This window comes from Fukomys damarensis, unplaced genomic scaffold, assembly GCF_012274545.1.
Source record: "Fukomys damarensis isolate Sample0158 unplaced genomic scaffold, DMR_v1.0_HiC HiC_scaffold_4, whole genome shotgun sequence".
Classification (NCBI taxonomy): Eukaryota; Metazoa; Chordata; class Mammalia; order Rodentia; family Bathyergidae; genus Fukomys; species Fukomys damarensis.
The window spans coordinates 68,680,723-68,698,894 of NW_022900916.1; the positions used below are offsets into that span (position 1 = coordinate 68,680,723).

General features: G+C 38.9%; 1 long non-coding RNA gene across 1 annotated transcript in view; it reads right to left on the reverse strand.

Annotated features, from left to right (window-relative positions):
- Positions 1 to 627: 627 nt before the first annotated feature.
- Positions 628 to 18,172, reverse strand: part of LOC117284176 — a 19,551-nt gene continuing 2,006 nt past the window's right edge. Inside the window, exons 2-3 of the long non-coding RNA XR_004515277.1 lie at positions 16,821 to 16,886; positions 628 to 706 (exon numbers count right to left, since the gene is read on the reverse strand). This is a non-coding gene — a long non-coding RNA (uncharacterized LOC117284176). The remainder of the gene's footprint in view (positions 707 to 16,820; positions 16,887 to 18,172) is intronic.

The following is an 18,172-nucleotide window of genomic DNA, read 5'->3' on the forward strand; positions in this document are numbered from 1 at the left end:
TACTTCAGTGGGGATATTGGCCTACAATTTTCAGAAGACCTTTGAATTTCAGTCAGATTTAATTCCCACAATCTAACACACAAATGTCTCATCAATAGTCTAGAATTGGTTTCTACTTCTTACTTACTAGGTCAGTTCAACATAATGTCATCAATGTAATTGATCAATGTGATATTTTTCTGGAAGGGAAAGGCAATGAAGATTGTAGGATACAAAGCATGTAGAAAACAGTTACATTTTTATATACCTGTTGTCATCCACTGTTTGGTCTGTGGAGGTCAGTTCGGGAGCTCACACTGGGAGGTCAGGCACAGAATCACCAGGCAGACTCCAGGGAGGTTTCTGGAATACTTCCGCTTTATTTAGGAAATGTACAGGCTTATATAGCTTACATGTGGACAACCTTGGAGGAGGAGCATGGGAGGAGTATTTAATTACACGGCACTTTCTTATACATTATGCAGTAGTGGAGAACATTGGGTGATATTTTATTGGCTAGACATATGGGGGGGGTGATTTTTCTTGGGCAAGGTGAAGGAGTCACAGACTAGGGGCAGAGGTATAGCCTGTTAGACCCAGCCTCTACGCACTTAGGCGAGTTAGCTAAGCCTCAGAGAGGTCTTCAAGTTTGCTTAGAAGACAGGAGTGTGGCACACCTGGCCCAGGCAGGCTTGAACTTCTCCCACATATACCCATAGTGAACTGCCTGAAAGAGAAATTAAAAACCAATGCCATTTATAATAGACACATGTACACATCGCACCTATAAATAAATTTAACCAAGTAAGTGAAAGAACTCCACAATGAAAGTTATAAAACATGATGAAAGAAACTATAGAACACACCACACAAAGACATTCTATGCTTAAGCATTGTAAGAATTAAAATTGTTTAAACGTCTGTGCTACCCTATAAGGGAAAGGGATGTTACTAGGACCTCTGCAGTAAGTCTGAGTCTCCTGTAAACCATGACAGCACAAGGCGAATAAATTAATTAGACAGTAGAGCGATGGTAATGCAATTATCCTGATTTGATTGTTGTATATCATATAGTTGCATTGAACTGGTATATGATACCCCATAAATATGCCCAAATATTATATGCCAATTACAAACAAGAAAATTAAAATAAAATAAAATAGTGCAAACCAATTAAAAACATTTCAAGATTTTATGTGCAAATACAGATTTAAGGGTCTTCTTTTTAAAACTCAGAGGACTTGGTGATAGAGGACTCACTTTCCCGCCTGTGAGTTGGAGCGCCCTTTCGGACAGTGTATTCCCTCTTCCGTTCACCACAGTCACCACCAGTCCCTACGACTCCCTAACACACATCTGTCTGTGTGTCACTCCTTTTTGTTTTCCTTGCAGTATTGTTTTAGTTGAGCACTGCTTGCTCCTGTGAGAAGCTCTCTTTACTTCCTCTGGACCTTTAAACTTTAGGCTTCTCTTCTCGGCTTGGAACTCTTTCTTTCCATTTTCCCCACCTTTCACCTTTGCTCTTCATCTCTCAGGTTATCAAGCCCAGTTTTCACACTGCATGGTCATAAAGTGTGATTCAAGGGTGGCCTTTCCCTGAGTTCATGGGTGCTGTGAAGTGTTGACCCCAGAGGACTTCCAGCCAGTGTGAGGTTCAGACATCGCAGCACATCATCTGTGAGTCCTTGGTTCTCAGGTGGGAGTGGGGTGTGCAAAATGCTCACTAGTTCATGCCTTGGTTATTAAGTGTCCACCCTCCCGAGTTGGGGAAAAGTATAAATAGTGGCATTTGCACTATGACTCTTCTAATTCACACTTGGAATCATTGAAAAAATAGGCTTTCAACTAAGGGATGACACGTGGTGCTCCAGAGAGGGAAGATGAAGAAAGAGTACGTATGTCAAAGATGGGAAATTACAAAAACTTCCAGGAACGTCTAGGTCAGGGAACATCGGACCGGGACTCCAAGGCTTCCTCTCTCAAACCCCACAAATCGCCTTTAATTTTAGAACAGTGATAAGAATGATAATCATCTTGAGCACAAGATGGCAGTCTTACATCTGCTTCGCTCCCTGTGGCTGGCTGTCTGGAGAAAAGTGACAGGAAACAGAGCAGAAACAAAATTACTGTGCTGCTGAGAAATACCAAAAGATAAACAGTAATCAAGAAGAGTGACGGTGGTAGGAAAGACATTAAAAATAAATGCAAGTGTTTTGTGTTTTGTTTTGTTTTAAAATTTGGCTCTACTTAGAGTCTTGAGTCCTGTGCTGAACTTGAGTTCAGATGGGGGCTTGAGTCTCACATGTGCATTTAGACTCAGATTCAGAGCAAAGATATAGAAAATACAGGGGTTGTAGAAGGAAGTAGACAACATATGTGCCAAGGAGTAGGCAGACAAGGTCCAGGTAACATCTCTTTGCAACCAGTCCTGTAGTTGTGTCAAAAACACCAAAGCCAAGGAAGCTGGAGGCCACTTCTAGGGTAAGGTGAGGTCATTCTGGACCTTGCCACTTCTTATGCTGGCCAGAGACTGGGAAGTCCTTTCTGTAAGCAGAGGGGGAAGGAGGTGTGTGTGGGAGAGAGAGAGAGAGAGAGAGAGAGAGAGAGAGAGAGAGAGAGAGAGAAAGCTGCTCCTTCCATCCCGAAGACAGACTACACTGACTTTTCCACAGCAGTGCACTTAAGCCTGTATCGCATGACTTTATTCACACATAAAATGAGGTTAAAGCAATACAGCCATTTCACAGATAATATTCTTCTCATAAAGTCTCAGATTTAAAATTGTAGACACTTGAAACAATGTCTAATTAATCACCTGAGAGCCTTGTAAGATAGAAATCTGAGAACATCACCTCCACTTGTTAAACATGTAGCTGCAGCCTCAGAAAGAAAAGTTAATAGGCTAAAACCACGCTATGCTTCTGCTTTATAGACAGCCTTGTGGTCTTTCATCTTTTCAGAGTACTATATACTCTATTATTTAGAACACAAGGAGTCATAGGGCACCTGAGAATCAGAAACAGAGGCCGTGGCTGATACTGACTTTGAGGTGGGAGATCTACCAGGGTGGTTGTCAGGACATTCCCTTCCAATCCAAAAGTTCTAAGGGACACATTCTTTTCAATTTTAAGTTAAAGAGAATTAATGATATTTTTGGTTCACCTTGAGGATCAGATAATAGTCTTTGAAGATTGCTGGAGATATTCTAGAGTACCGAAAACCAAGAATTAAGTTCTATTAGTTTTACATGCTCTCAGAAGTTGCATTATTATTTGGGAACAGGCTTTTCCCTTCTAGTTATCTTATCCATGAAACTAAGAGGAAATGAGAGGCAAAAAGTTTCTCTCATGTCAGGAACCAATGTCCAAATGTGATCCTACGTACCCACGCCTCCCACGGAGTAGAAAGGATTCATTGAAACTTGCTTCAAAAGCAGTAAAAAGGAAGGTAAAAGGTGCACTTTTTATGTTTGTAAAGGGGTTTGCAGAATATCTAGGGCTCCAGGCAGAAAAGAGGTACTTTTGTTACAGGACATGAGGTCAGTCAACTGACCATTAAGATCTTTTAACAAAACAAAAACAAAAAAAGGCAAACAGCAGCAGCAGCAGCAGCAACAACAACAACAACAACAACAACAAACCCACTTAGGTGAAAAAGCAATGGAATCTCAAGAAGAGGTTAATTTCATTTTACAGAATAATTTATTTTCTATTTTTTCTTTGCTAAGACTTCAGAATTGCAATTCTGACATAGACTTTTGACTCTATATGCTTGCTATGCATCAAATTTAGGCTAGAAAGTTATGAGGTTGTCTAAAGCCCAGGCTAGGATCCCCAAGGACAGGGAGGAGGAAGAACAGAAGGCAATGTCCACAAGCGCAAGTGCTTGAGAAAGCTCAGGACCTGTTAGATGCAGGTCTCAGCAGAAATCACCAAACATCCCAGACAGGCTGCTGCACTGCTGAGAGCGGGCCAGCCCCAGGGCAGACTCTAATCAGATCAAAGGAAGTGGCAAGAAAGCAGTCATCATGTCTTCTTAGAGTCTCCTCTGAGGCAAGGGGCAGCAGACACAGATTGTGCTAATAAAATGGAACTATTGCCAACATGGTCCCTGCTGTGCAGTGGAGCCCAAGCTGGGCGTCAAGTTCAAGAGCGCTCACTCTAGGTTTTCTTCTGGGAGGGAAAAAGCTTAAGTTAAAGTCACCAGAAGGAATGCAAATTCAGTTCTCCGTGGACTTTTAGTTGTTCTGAATAATAGCCTGGAGTAGGAGATGTCTTCAGAAATAAAGATTAAGCAGCAAAATTTTCCATTTGTAGTACTATGCATGCATTCACTAGTAAAGTTCTGTACCAAAGGATGAGTTAAAACTTGGTGAGTGTGAGCAATGTCATTTTTTAACAGAAAGTGTCACTTTTGAATTGCCATTAAATGATGTTTTAAACTAAAGATGAACTAGCTAGGAAAAACTTGGACTGTGTTTCACTGAGTTTGAAGTTCTAGTTAGGGACCTACAATAAATACTGTTAATCCCTCCCTACCCACCTAGTGCTCATTGTTCCTTTTTTTCTTTTGAGGAATAGAACTTTGATTTCTAGTTTTCCAGAGCAGTTGGTCCTACCTGGTTAATAGTGGTATTCGCCTGAACTGTCTCTGAAGAGAGAGTGTGGCCTTTGACTAAGTTCTTACCACGGAAATATGCGTGGCAACAATGCAGTAAGTTCAGTTCCTTACAGTGAGTTACTGGTCTTTTGCTTCTTCTCTTCTTCTTTGCCCTGTAGGCCAGGAAATCAGCTTAGACCAAGTAGAAGCAAACAAACCCTCAGACAATGACAGAGGAATAAGATGAAGGGGACTGGAAGTAGAGATGTCATGGAGCACAGCCTTAGGTTTTCTTGGGAATATGCATCTGCTCTGGACTGTGTAACACGGAGGAAGAAATTTCTACGGACCTGAGCTACTAAATTTGGGAGGGAGAAGCTCTTTATCAAACCAGTGTGAACTTTACCTTGGAATAGAAGTGGAAGAATTTGGTTTCACAGGCCTTCAGCATGGGTGTTTCACATTTATTCCAGTTCAAATCTCAACTTTGAAAGTGGGAAAGGGTGAACAGCTCCCTAAGAACAAGGCATGATCCAAACAGATCTTCATATCAGAAAGGAAAGGCATAGCTGGTCACTCTGATTTAAGCTGGATTCTGCCCTCTTGATTCACTTTTCTGTTGAGATATCTCCACTTTAGTCAGTGATAACAGCATCCCCCTGACCTCAGTGAGATGTCACTCAGAGGATTCTGTGGGACTTTATGGGTCAGGAGGGGGGGGGACATTTATGACAGGGCCATGGGGTTCCACAAGCTGATCTGGCTGTGGTCATCACAACTGTACTGTTTCAATATGGGGTGCAGTGAAGCTTGTTATATATCCAAGACTTCAGAGAACACATTAAAGTTGTTGAGGAAAAATAGATAAAATCTTTTGACTGGATGACTCTAAAAGAGGAAATTGATCTAAAAGAGAAAGGAAGGTCTAAAGCATAAAATTCTGAGCACACTGCCATGAATGACCCCTGAGGAAGAAATGAGGTTATGCTTAATTGCACTGTGGATTTTGGTGTGGAGGAAGAACCAAATTTTGGAAACAACAGACGAGCGCAAATCTGTGGAAACTGTGACAGAAGGCCTGAGGTCCATACTGCAATTTTTTTTTAACCACAGAGAGAAAGAGCAACAACAAAGACTATTTAATTTAGGCTTAGAGTAAGAAGAGGAATAAAGAGACAAGTTCAGAGCTCGGGGCAGACTGTGAGAAGTCAACAGATCCTAGAGACAACACTGCATTATCCCTTCTTAGTAAGGCAGAGTCTTTCCATTGGAAATAGCAGAGAGAATACATTTAACAAGAAGTGGGCACCATAGTTCAACAAGACCATGTTATACCTTACTTAAATAGCTGCAAAGATGATATAAAGGCTGTTAATGAGCTTGTTTCTGTAACCAGGGAAAAATTGCTGAGAATGCTTGGGGAAAGAGAACACGTGGAGGAAAAGAAGAGAAAATTTCTTAATTCTTCAAAAGAAAAACAAGGTTGGACTCCAGGATGCAGCTACATGATGACTTCTTATCCTGCTTCCTCAGACCAACTCTTACTTGCAGACTCGGCTCCCCCTCTGTACAAGCTCTCCTACCCGATCTTCCTCCAGCAGTGGAGAGAACAGTGAGTATAACTTGGCCAGGTAGATTATGGCTGGGTTTTATAAGACTAAACTATGAAAGAGGAATTTCTGTGCAAGACAGATCAGTGCACAAAATGCTGAAAGGACAGTTGAAATCACTGGGAGAATCTGATATTTAAATACTAGAAAAATGAGGTATAAGGATCAAAGGGGAAAGGAATAGATAAAATTGTAAATCACAAGGCTGGAACATGGGTATAGGGTCGACATCAGATTAGAAGGAGTACAGATCTGCACTTGTCACTAGAGATGGGTTCCACAGTGTTGTGAAATCAACCAAACAACAGCTAACAAAACAAAAACAAAAACTAGGCTTGTTATTTATGTAATTGTGCTGCATAGGTGGTTCAGGCTAAGAGACAAGGAATACATCATTGCAGAGTTCAGCTTGATAGTTTCTTGTCTGGTTAGATAGCCACACTCAATATGAGTTATTTAGTTAAAGAAGGAATATCAGCCCAGGGGATATCTGTAGTTGGGCATCTTGACCTGTTGTGCTGAATATTTTTTTAATCAATGTCTTAAAGTAGATGCATTAAAGGTGTACAGATTAAACTTGCTGGTGAAAAACTGTAGGGGGCCAGTAGAAGTACTGGATGACAGGTTCAAAATTTTAAAAGGTCATACAGAAGACTCAGCAGGACTCAGTGATTCAGATTATAAATTTCAAGATGACAGCAGTCAATTGTGGGGTTTTTAGGAGGACAAATGTTGAGTGATAACATCAAAAAAAGTCAACAAAATTTTCCAGATTGAAAAAGTAAGAATAAATAAAAATGAAAATGATATATTTGATTTAACCTAAAATATTACTTCAACATATAATTAATATAAACAGTATCAACGAGGTATTTTGCATTTTTTGTACTCTTTACACTATATGTATATTTCATACTTACAGAACACTTTTATTTGGGCTGGCTTCATTTTAAGTGCCTATCAGCTATAAGTTACTCCGCCAGACAGCCCAAGTCTAGAAGGATATTGTTCTAAAAGTGTGTACCTTGAATAACAACCTCAAGGGTAACACTTCTGGAAACTGGCAATCAAAATTAGGTGAAGGACCTGGAAATGCTTAGAAAGGACCTGAATACCACACTTGAAAGTGGGAAAGGCTGTGACATGAAGAAAGGAGTCTATCCGACCTCATTACCAGGGAGTCAAGTGGAACCTTCTAGTAATTACAGATGTGAAACGATGTGATTAACTTTAATTCAATCAACGAGTATTGAGCTCCATGCACGAGACCCTGTTAGACACCAAGGTTACTATGATAAGCACATTATAGCCTTCGAATTGCTGATGATAGTTGCAGGACTAACTTGAATACTATCTATGAAGTACTTATTTCTAGTGTTCTGATTAAGGAGAGTTGTTGGAAAGTGTTCAAGCGGAGACTGAATTGCATCCCCTTGTGGAGGAGATTCTTGCAAATGGTTCAGATATTATTCTCTGCCAATGGATTTGAATCTTGTTTGAGTGTGAACTACCAAAAAATTACAGGTATAAGATAATCCAGTACAACCCATAATGAATGCAAAGTTTCGTGAAATAATGTTTCCTCAACATATGTGATATATTTTGATATTTTCTCGTCTCATGTACTTTATTTCATTAGGAATATCCTAATTACAAACCATGACATTGGCCTACTAAATTGGTTGTTAGCCCATTTGGAAGAACATTTGGTTACTTACCCATGAAGGGATGATTGACTACTTATGATTATTTAACTCTGAGAGTAGTGTGGTCATAAACATTGTTGTTTTCACTGAATATACATGACATGTAATTGCCTACTGGGTTAGACTGGGAACATTTGGCTGCTCCAATAAATCTGGGTTAGATAGCACAGAAAAAGCATCCTGTGCTTATTGAGGATGGAGTAAATTCTTTTGTCAAAGGGAGTCCTTTTGTGATGTAGCAGTGTGGTACAGTAACTATGAACAGAATTGAGCAACATGGTGTTAGCTGTGAATATTGTTATAGACTATTGACCAAATCAAGAAAAATAATCCAGAGTTTACCATGCAATTTACTCATATGATAATCTCAACTTGGATTTCAGGGTCACTAATTTTTTGAGGTTTTGTCAAATTTTCTCCATCTGCTCTTTCCCAATAAGTTTGTGTTGACTTACTGTGTGCTGAGCATCTAAAAATTAAGAGTGAAAGGTTTGAATATAAGGGAGAAAGGAAATGGGACAAGAGCCCAGTTAGAGCTGTGGTTGCAGTTATGCTGATCATACTGTGGAAGTTTGCTGGAAGCATCACACGTCACACCAACTATAATAGAAATATAGCAATTTATTGAATTGTTCCATCATTAGTGGACATTTGGGCTGTTTCTAGCTCTGGGTTACTCTGTCTTCTGTCTCTTAAATCATAATTTTCCATAATGTCTTTGAAAATGTTAAAAAAAATGTATAGTAGGTCCTCTAAAATTCGGACACTAAAAATCTGTGTATATTAAAAAATTTCCAAACTTTACAGTAGATTCATACAGTTGTAGGTTCTAATGAAACTCTTAAAGTACAACTGATATAATAATGCTCCTTTTTAACCATGTAATTTTCTAAGACTGAAACCCTCACCACACTCAAGAAATGGACACATCCATTGTCCTCAAAGTGTCCTCATGTCCCTGTGGTTCTCTCCTGCATCTTCCCCCTTCCATTCTGCCCACCTCTCATTAGCAATCATAGGTTTGCTTTTGTCACGATCGACTTGTTTTCATTTTCTATACTTTTATTAAAATGGGACCGTACACTATATATTTGTTTTTATCTGGACCATCCAGTTAGCATATTTATTTTGAGATTCACCCATATGGTTGCAGGTAGCAATAGTTTATTGCTTTTCATTGCTGAATAGCATTCCATCATATAGATATGCCACAAATTTTTTTAACCAACCAACCTTAATGAGTACCTTGCATCATTTCCAGTTTTGGGCTATAGAAGTAAAGCTGCCTTGAACAGTCATGTGTAGGTCTTTGTATGGACGTGTGCTTTTCTTTCTCTTAGGTTATTCCTAGAAATGGAATGGCTGGGCCACACTGGGGACTACTTAATGAGCACATACTATGTACTAAGCTGTCAGGAGCAATTCTACATAATTTTGGGGAAAATCATTTCACAATTAAATTGTGATTAGGGCCTAGTTTTCCTTCTTACAGGCCAGCTATGGCATGTTGAATCATAACTCTGTCTTCACCTCTGGTCACACCTAAAACCTGTGATTTGTGGTCCGGTGATGCTGTGATGCTCCAGGACAAGGTTACACCAGCCGAAAACACCCTGGGAGGAACAAAATCTTCATCTGCAAGGTTCCTCACTGTTGTAGGATTTTCACTGCCCTTTGAGTCATCTTTTACATTTGTTACTCTCCTGATGTAGGGAATTCTCTGCCCTGAGTCATCTGTTATATTCGTTTCTCCTGATGTACTACATAAAGGTGTGGCATGCTTCCCAGAGCAGCACTGATCAGGCCCAAAGCTCTGCTTCTTCTCTAAGTCTTATTTCTTCTATCTTTCCTGTCTAATAAGTTAATTCTCCTTGTGCTGTCATGGCTGGCAGGAGACTAGGATTTACTGCAGAGGTTCTAGTAACGTCCTCTTTCCCTGTTCCCTACACTAAGTACCTTGACAAGCACTTATAACAATTATATAAAATATTATTCAATCTTTTCACGGAGCTATGGGCCTAGAGTTATTGTCCCTATTAAAATCATTGACAGATAACAATTACACATCTTTATAAAGTGCAGTGTGGGTGGCATTTTGGTATATTTCTACATTGTTGATCAACTCAAGATACTTAGGGAATCCCTCATCTCAATATTTTCCATTTCTTTGTGATGAGACCATTTAACATCGTCACTTCTACTATTTTGGATCATGATGTAATATTGTTAACCATCGCTGTCTGTGTAATGATACACCTACTTTTATTCCACTTATCTGGCTGTGACTACGTACCCCTTCCGCAGCGTCTTCATGCGCAGCTTTCGACTGTCCTTCCCAGCCTCCAGTAACATCTGCTTGGCTCACTAACCCTATAAACTCAGCTTTTTCAGATTGCACTTACGAATGAAATTATGTGGTATTTATCTTTCTGTGACTGGATTATTTCTTTTTTTCTTTTTTTTTTTCAGCCTTAATTGAGTTTATTGGTACATTTTAGGGATACAGTACAGTTACATTCATTGTTGGGATCTTGTACCTCTACATGACAGGTCTTGGTTCTCATTTTTTCCCCCTACCTCTGCCCTCCCTTCCCCCCCTCCTCCCCTCCCCATCTACAAACACTTTATTTTCATCTTTTCATTCTCTCACATTTTTTTCTTTTCCATTTTTACCCTTCCCCTACCCATCCCACCTTCCCTACACCTTTAGCTCCTTTCTTCCCATTTCTAAATGTCAGTAATCTTATTAGAATCTTATGCATTGTTGCAGATTATTCACACCAGGGAAACTATTCAGTATTTACTCATGTGTGACTTACTTATTTCACTTAGGAGTATATCTTCAATATGTATCCATTTTCCCATGAATGAATCTATTTTCTCATTCTTTATGGCTGAGTAATATTCCATTTTATAGAAAAACCACATCTTCTTTATCCAGTTCCCAACGGATGGGCAAATGGACTGTTTCCAACATTTAGCTATTACAAACTGTGCCGCTATAAACATGGGTGCACATACTTCTCTGTGATATGATTCTTTTACTTCTCTTGGAAAGACACCCAGCAGAGGGATGGCTGGGTCAAATGGAACCTCCAGTGCAAGCTCTTTGAGGTATCTCCATATTGATTTCCATAGTGGTTGCACCAGTCTGCACTCCCACCAACAATGGAGAAGGGTTCCTTTCTCCCCACAACCCCGCCAACATTTGTTATTGTGTGATTTCTTGATAGCAGCCATTCTTTGTGGGGTGAGGTGGAATCTCAGTGTTGTTTTCATCTGCATCTCTCGAATGACCAGTGATGTGGAACATTTTTTCATATATTTTCTTGCTGCTTTCACTTCTTTGTATGAGAAATGTCTGTTCATTTCGGATGCCCATTTTTGGATCGGGTCTTTATATTTGGGGGGACTGATTGTTTTGAGTTCTTTATATATCCTTGATAATAGTCCTTTGTCTGAGGTACAGCTGGTAAAAATTTTTTCCCACATTGTAGATTGTCTCTTAGTTCTGCTAATGGTTTCTTTTGAAGTACAGAAGCTTTTTAGTAAGATGAGATCCCAGTTGTTGATTCTTTCTGCTAGTTCCCGTGCTACTGAGGATTTGTTCATAAAGTCTTTTCCTATACCAATGTCTTCCAGAGTTCTGCCTAACTTACTTTCCAGCAAGTTTAATGTTTCTGTTTTAATATTTAGATCTTTAATCCATTTGGATTTTAATTTAGTGCATGGCGAAAGATAAGGGTCTAATTTTAATCTGTGACAGGTTGATATCCAGTTTTTCCAACACCATTTATTAAAGAGGCTATCTTTCCTCCACTGAGGATGGTGAGCTCCTTTGTCGAAGATGAGGTAGCTGAGTACATCTGCATTTGTTTTTGTGTCTTCCAGTCTGTTCCATTGATCCTCAGGCCTATTTCTTTGCCAGTACCATGCTGATTTTATCACAGTGGCTTTGTAGTATAGTTTCAAATTGGGAATTGTTACACCTGGTGCCATGTGACTGTTGCCTATAATGGCTTTTGCTATTCTAGGTCTCTTGTGGTTCCAAATGAATTTTTGGATTCTTTTTTCTAGTTCTGTGAAATATAGTGTTGGAATTTCAATTGGCATTGCATTGAATGTATATAGCAGTTTCGGTAGTATGGCCATTTTCACTATGTTGATTCTTCCTACCCAGGAGCAGGGGATATCTTTCCATTTTTTTATATCCTCTTCGATTTCTTTTTTCAGAGTGCTGTAGTTTTCAGTGTAGAGATCTTTTGTTTCTTTTGTTAGATTGATTCCTAGATACTTCATTTTTTTGGATGCTATTGTAAAAGGAATTTTTTCCCTTATTTCTCTTTCTGTCTGTCTGTTATTTGTGTATAGAAAGGCTATTGATTTTTGGGTATTCACCTTGTATCCAGATACTTTACTGAATCTGTCAATTAAGTCTAGAAGTTTTTTGGTGGAGTTTTTTGGATCTTCAATGTAGAGTATCATATCATCAGCAAATAATGATAGTTTAACTTCTTCCTTTCCTATCTTTATTGCTTTAATTTCTTTCTCTTGTCTAATTGCTGTGGCTAATGTTTCCAGAACTATATTGAAGAGAAGTGGCGATAGTGGGCATCCTTGTCTTGTTCCTGATTTTAACATGAAGGTTTTCAGTTTTTGGCCATTCAATATGATGTTGGCTGATGGTTTTTCATAAATAGCCTTTATTAAATTGAGGTATAGACCATCTATTCCAATTTTTTGCAGGGTTTTTATCATGAATGGGTGTTGAATTTTATCAAATGCTTTTTCTGCATCTATTGAGAGGATCATATGGTTTTTGTCCTTGACTTTGTTAATATAATGTATTACATTCACTGACTTTCGTATGTTGAACCACCCTTGCATCTCTGGAATAAATCCGACTTGGTCATGATGGATGATCTTCTTAATAATCCTCTGTATTCTGTTTGCTAGTATCTTATTAAGGATTTTTGCATCTATATTCATTAAGGAGATTGGTCTGTGGTTCTCCTTTTTAGTTGTATCTTTCCCTGGTTTGGGAATCAAAGTTATACTTGCTTCTAGGAATGAATTTGGAAGTATAGCTTCCCTTTCAATTTCACTGAAACATTTGAAGAGTAATGGTAGTAGTTCTTCTCTAAATGTCTTGTAAAATTCAGCAGTGAATCCATCAGGGCCTGGGCTTTTCTTTGTTGGTAAGTTTTTAATTACATTTTCAATTTCACTGATTGTGATTGGGGTGTTTAAAATGTTTTTATCTTCTTCGTTCAACTTCGGTAACTCATAAGTATCTAGAAATCTGTCCATTTCTTCTGTGTTTTCCATTTTATTAGAGTACAGGTTCTCAAAGTAGGTGTTCATCATTTAACATTATGCTCTCCAATTTCATTCAGGTTGCAGCAAATGATAGGATTTTGTGCTTTTGAATGGTAATAAATAAATAAATAAGTATGTCAACCAATTCCTTATTTTGGCTTTGGCTCATGTGAATAATGTTGCAATACACCTGAAAGTATTTTAATATATTATATTGCATTTAAATATACTAATTTTATTTTGTTTAGGTAAGTATCCAGTGGTTGGATTACTTGACCATATGGTCGCTCTGTTTTTAAATTCTTGAGGCAGCTCCACACTGTTTTCCACTGTGGCTCTACTAACTTGACAGTCCTGTCTTGAGTGTACTATGTGATCCTTTTCTCCATAGCTTGGCTGCATTTGCCACGTTTTGTCTTTTTAACTATAGCTATCCTAACTGGGATGAGATGGTATCTCGTTATTGTTTTCATTTGCATTTCCCTGACGACTAGTGATGTTGAACATTTTTAAATAAACTATATTTCATTGGCCATTTGCATATTTTTCTTTTGAGAAATGTCTATTCAGATCATTTGTTCATTTGAAGTGGATAATCATAATTGTTGAATCTTTCAAGCTCTTCCTATTTCCTGGATATTAATTCCTTATTGGATATATGTTTCACAAACATTGTTTTCCATCCTGCAGGTCCTCTACTCCATTCTCTGTTTTCCTTGCTGTGAGAAACCTTTTAGCTTGATTCAATCCCATCTATTTCTTCTTCTAACATCTGTGCATTTATGCTACTGTGAAAAATATCCTGGCCTAGACTAATGTCACAGAGTATTCACCTATGTTTTCTTCTAGTAGTTTTACAATTTTGGGTTTTAGGTTTTACATTTAGGTCTCTAATCCATTTTGAGTGGATTTTTTATATATTATGAGAGTCTAGTCTCAGTCTTCTACATGTGTGCACCCAGTTTTTCCCAGCACCACTAGTTGAGAACAGTATACATACACACACACACACACACATAATCATTTTGCTGCTTTTATTAAAAATCATTTGACGGTGAGTGAGTTCATTTTGGGGTTCTTTGTTCTGTCCTGTTCTGTTAGGGCATGTATCTATTTCATGGCAGTAACATGTTATATTGGTTACTAAAGTTTTGTAGTACATTTTGAAGTCAAATAGTGTCTATTTTAGCTTTTAAGAGATTGTTCCATTTCCAAAGAGGCTGTGTCATTTCATACTTCTACCTGAGGTCCATGAGAATTCTAGCTGCCCCACATTCTTGCCAACACTTGATATGGTCAATCTTTTACATTTTGTCCATTTTGATTAATTACAAATATCGAATTGCAGTTTGGATTTACATTCTCCAATGGCCAAGCTCCAATGCTGAGTACCATTTCATGTGCGATTTGGCAGTTGCATATCTTCTTTGATGAAATATATATTTAGATAATTTGCACATTTTAAAAATTGTTATTATTGAGTTTTGAAAGTTCTTTAGATACTTTGGATTAAGTTCTATATTAGATATATAACTTGGAAATATTTATCCCATTTTGTGGCTTTTCATTTTATTAACAGTATCCTTTGAGGACAAGAAACTATTAATTTTTATAAAATCTCACACATCCATCTTTTTCCTTTTATACGTTTTACTTAATGTTATTTCATATTTTTGTTGCTATGATAATTGGCATTTGTAAAACTTTAATCCATTATTTTTGATGCTCAAATATAGAAATAAAATCAACTGATAAATATTTAATTAGTATCTTGCAAACTTGATAATTTACCTATTAGCTTGAGAATCTTTTTGATAGATTATATTGAGGTTTTTATGTAAATCAAATGTTTGTAAAGATAGTTTTATTCTTTTCCAATCTGGAAGTTTTTATTTCTCTTTTTGCCTTATTGCACTAACTAAAAATTCCAGGAAAATGCTGAATAGAAAGGTGAGAGTGGATTACCTATTCTTTTAAAAAATTCAGTAGTAGTCTTATTCGCCCTTTGCATATTTCACTAGCTAGAGATTTTTTAAATTGCACTTACTGATTGAGAGTATTCTCTTTTATTCTCAGCTTGATGAAAGTTTCTATAATTCATAGTGAAGCCACTTGGGCCTAGAGTTTTCTCTGTGGGAAAGTTTTTAATTGTAAAATCAATTTCTGCATTATATATAGGACTACTCATGTGATATATTGCTTCTATAGAGAGCTTTGTTAGTTTATACCTCCTAGAATATGCTCATTTCATGTAAATTGTCAAATTTATTTGCACAAAATTGTTCACAGTCTACCCTTGCTATTTCAGTATATTTAGAGAATGTCTTGTGTTTTTATCATTGGTCTCCTCATTATTGTTAATTTGTGACTTTTCTCTTTCCTTCCTGATCAGTCTGAATAGATGTTTATCAATTTTATAGATCTCAAAGAAGAAGCTCTTAGTTTTTTTCTACTGCTTCTCTGTTTTTTATTACTTTCTGCTCCTCTCTGTATTATTTTTTCTCTTCTGTTTATGCTGTGTTTAGCTTGCTCTTCTTTTCCTGCTTTTTTTAGAGTAGAGGCTGAGGTCATTGGCCAGACATAGATATGTAATGTTATACAATTCTTCCTAAGTGCAGCTTTAGTGGTGCCCCACAAAGTCTGGTATGTAGTGTTTTAAATTTCCCTTTTGATTTTTTCTTTGACCTCATTCCCTTTAATCTTTTGTGTGTTCCTTTCCCTGGGTTCGGGTAGCTTCACTCCTACATGGGCACTTCCTGCATGTGCTAGTCAGTACTCTGCTGAAGACATAAGTGGGACCCTCTACAGATATCTGGAATTCCCTCTCTCTCTCTCTCTCTCTCTCTCTCTCTCTCTCTCTGGTGCTCCTTGTATTAGTCAGCTCTCCTGTCACTGGGACTAAACACCAGATGCACACAATTTAAAGGAGGAAAGGTTTATTTTTGTTCATGATTTCGGCTGACTGGCACCATAGCAGGAACATCATGGCAGAAGATGGAGCAAAGCAACTCACTCCAAGGTGGCAAGGGCAGAGCCCAAAGAGGGAGTGCCAGGGAGGAACACAGCCTCCAAAGGCTGACCCTCAGACCTACTCTTTCGGCTGGGCCCCATCTACCAGCATTTCAGCTGTGGCATATAGCCCAGCCACTCAGTCACCTCTCCAGGAGTCTATGGTTCAAGTTGTCAGTTAAGATTACCTGGCGTTCTGCCTCTGTTGGGAACTCTGTTCTTGATTTCCCTTGACTCTCAGCTGTGTCCTCAATTTAAGTAGTTGAACTCTGCCTCAGTTGCCATTCTGAGCCATAGTATTCACTGTTATGTCCTCTGTTGTAAGAAACTTTCATATATTTTTCTCAGAGCGTTGATGGGTTGAGAGAGTAAACCTATTTAGAATCCAGTACTAGAGAGTAAAATCAATTTATTAGGTTAGTATATATAGTATAATCTGAAATGATAAAGTATTAAAAAAGAAAATATTGTCATATTCCCTGCAATAAGGGTACATAAGATTTCTGTGAAGCTTTTTCAAGTTATATGCATTTATGTAAGTGTGCACTAGGTTGTGATGAAAAAGACATTTTTATGGTCACAGACATGGTCTAAATACCTGAGAAACACCGTGCTAAGTTCATCGTGGTCCAGTAGGAGTAGGAACTTGTCACAGTCTCCACCCCTGTAATGAAGGGATCAGGGGAAATCATCTTTATTCCTCATTAGCCATCGGAAAACGTGCGCATCATAATCTACAAAGGGATTTGAGAATCTCTGTAACGATCTCCAGAAAATAGCCTGTAGGTCCTCAAACTGAGCCAGATCTGTAATTCAATCAATTGAGAAACAGCAACTGACTCAGTGTGTTCTAGGCACTGGGTGTGGCAGCTATGAATTACTAGTTTGAGATAAAGGGCAGTCCTCCCTGCCCAGGGCTGGAACGTCTCTGGCTACTGCAGGCCGAAAGTGAGGTGTGAAGTGCTCAGAGCAACAAGGAAGACTCAGAATCTTGAGGGTGAGAAGGGAGTGTGTTCCAGTGCATTTAGTGGGAATGGTAGAGCCAGAGGCATAGAAACTGGGATTTCAACTTTATTTCATTAATTCATTCAACATTCGCACACATTTTATATCATTGGGATATATCAATGAACAAAACTGACAAAACCTCTGCCTTCATGGAGTTTTTATTATACTGAGAGAAATAAAATAAGTGAATAGTTTGGTAAATGGAGAAACTCTTTTGGACAAAAGAGAGCTGGGGAAGTGTGATTTAAAGTGGGCTTGTCTCTTCTAATGTTAAGTTGGAGATGCTTAATGGACTATAGTCTCCATGAAATAGCAGTATGTGTCTATTCTAATAAACAGTCTACGCATGTCCCAGCACAATGAGACGCTTCTGGTTTACAGACCACTCTAAGATGGCCAGTCTTTTGGGTGCTGCATGGACACTGTGCTGTTTGTAAGGGACAGAGGACCCCGAGGGGCAGGGTGTGCGGGAGTTACCCACACAGCCTGCATCCACTCCGAGCTCTCAGTTCCGCTGCGCTTCTCCACTTGAAAGGCGGAATTTCACCCCATGGTCTGGGTTTTGCCCTTTGCTTGGACTCCTCCGATGAGGCCCAGCTGAGGATGCTAGACCTCACTCTGGGCCCTGGACACCAGCATGAGGCAGACCTGCTGGCCTCCTGTTGGGGTCTGCAGCGGAGTTCTGAGTGGTGCAGGAGAGCAGCCCTGGTTACTCTCAGGGACCACAGTCCGGACAGCAGCCCTGCTGGGTGTTTTCCTTCCCTTGTAACTTGTAAATCGGCCTGGAGAACCGAGCACTTGCCCTGAGCTTTGCTTTCCCTTTCCGTACTCAGCCTCGAAGAACACCGGTGACCCGCGGCGGTTCTCTTGTGTTGCACTAGACCCCGCGCGGCCCTTTCCGTCCTGGAGGCGGAGGTCCAAGCTGCGGCCCTGCTCCGCACG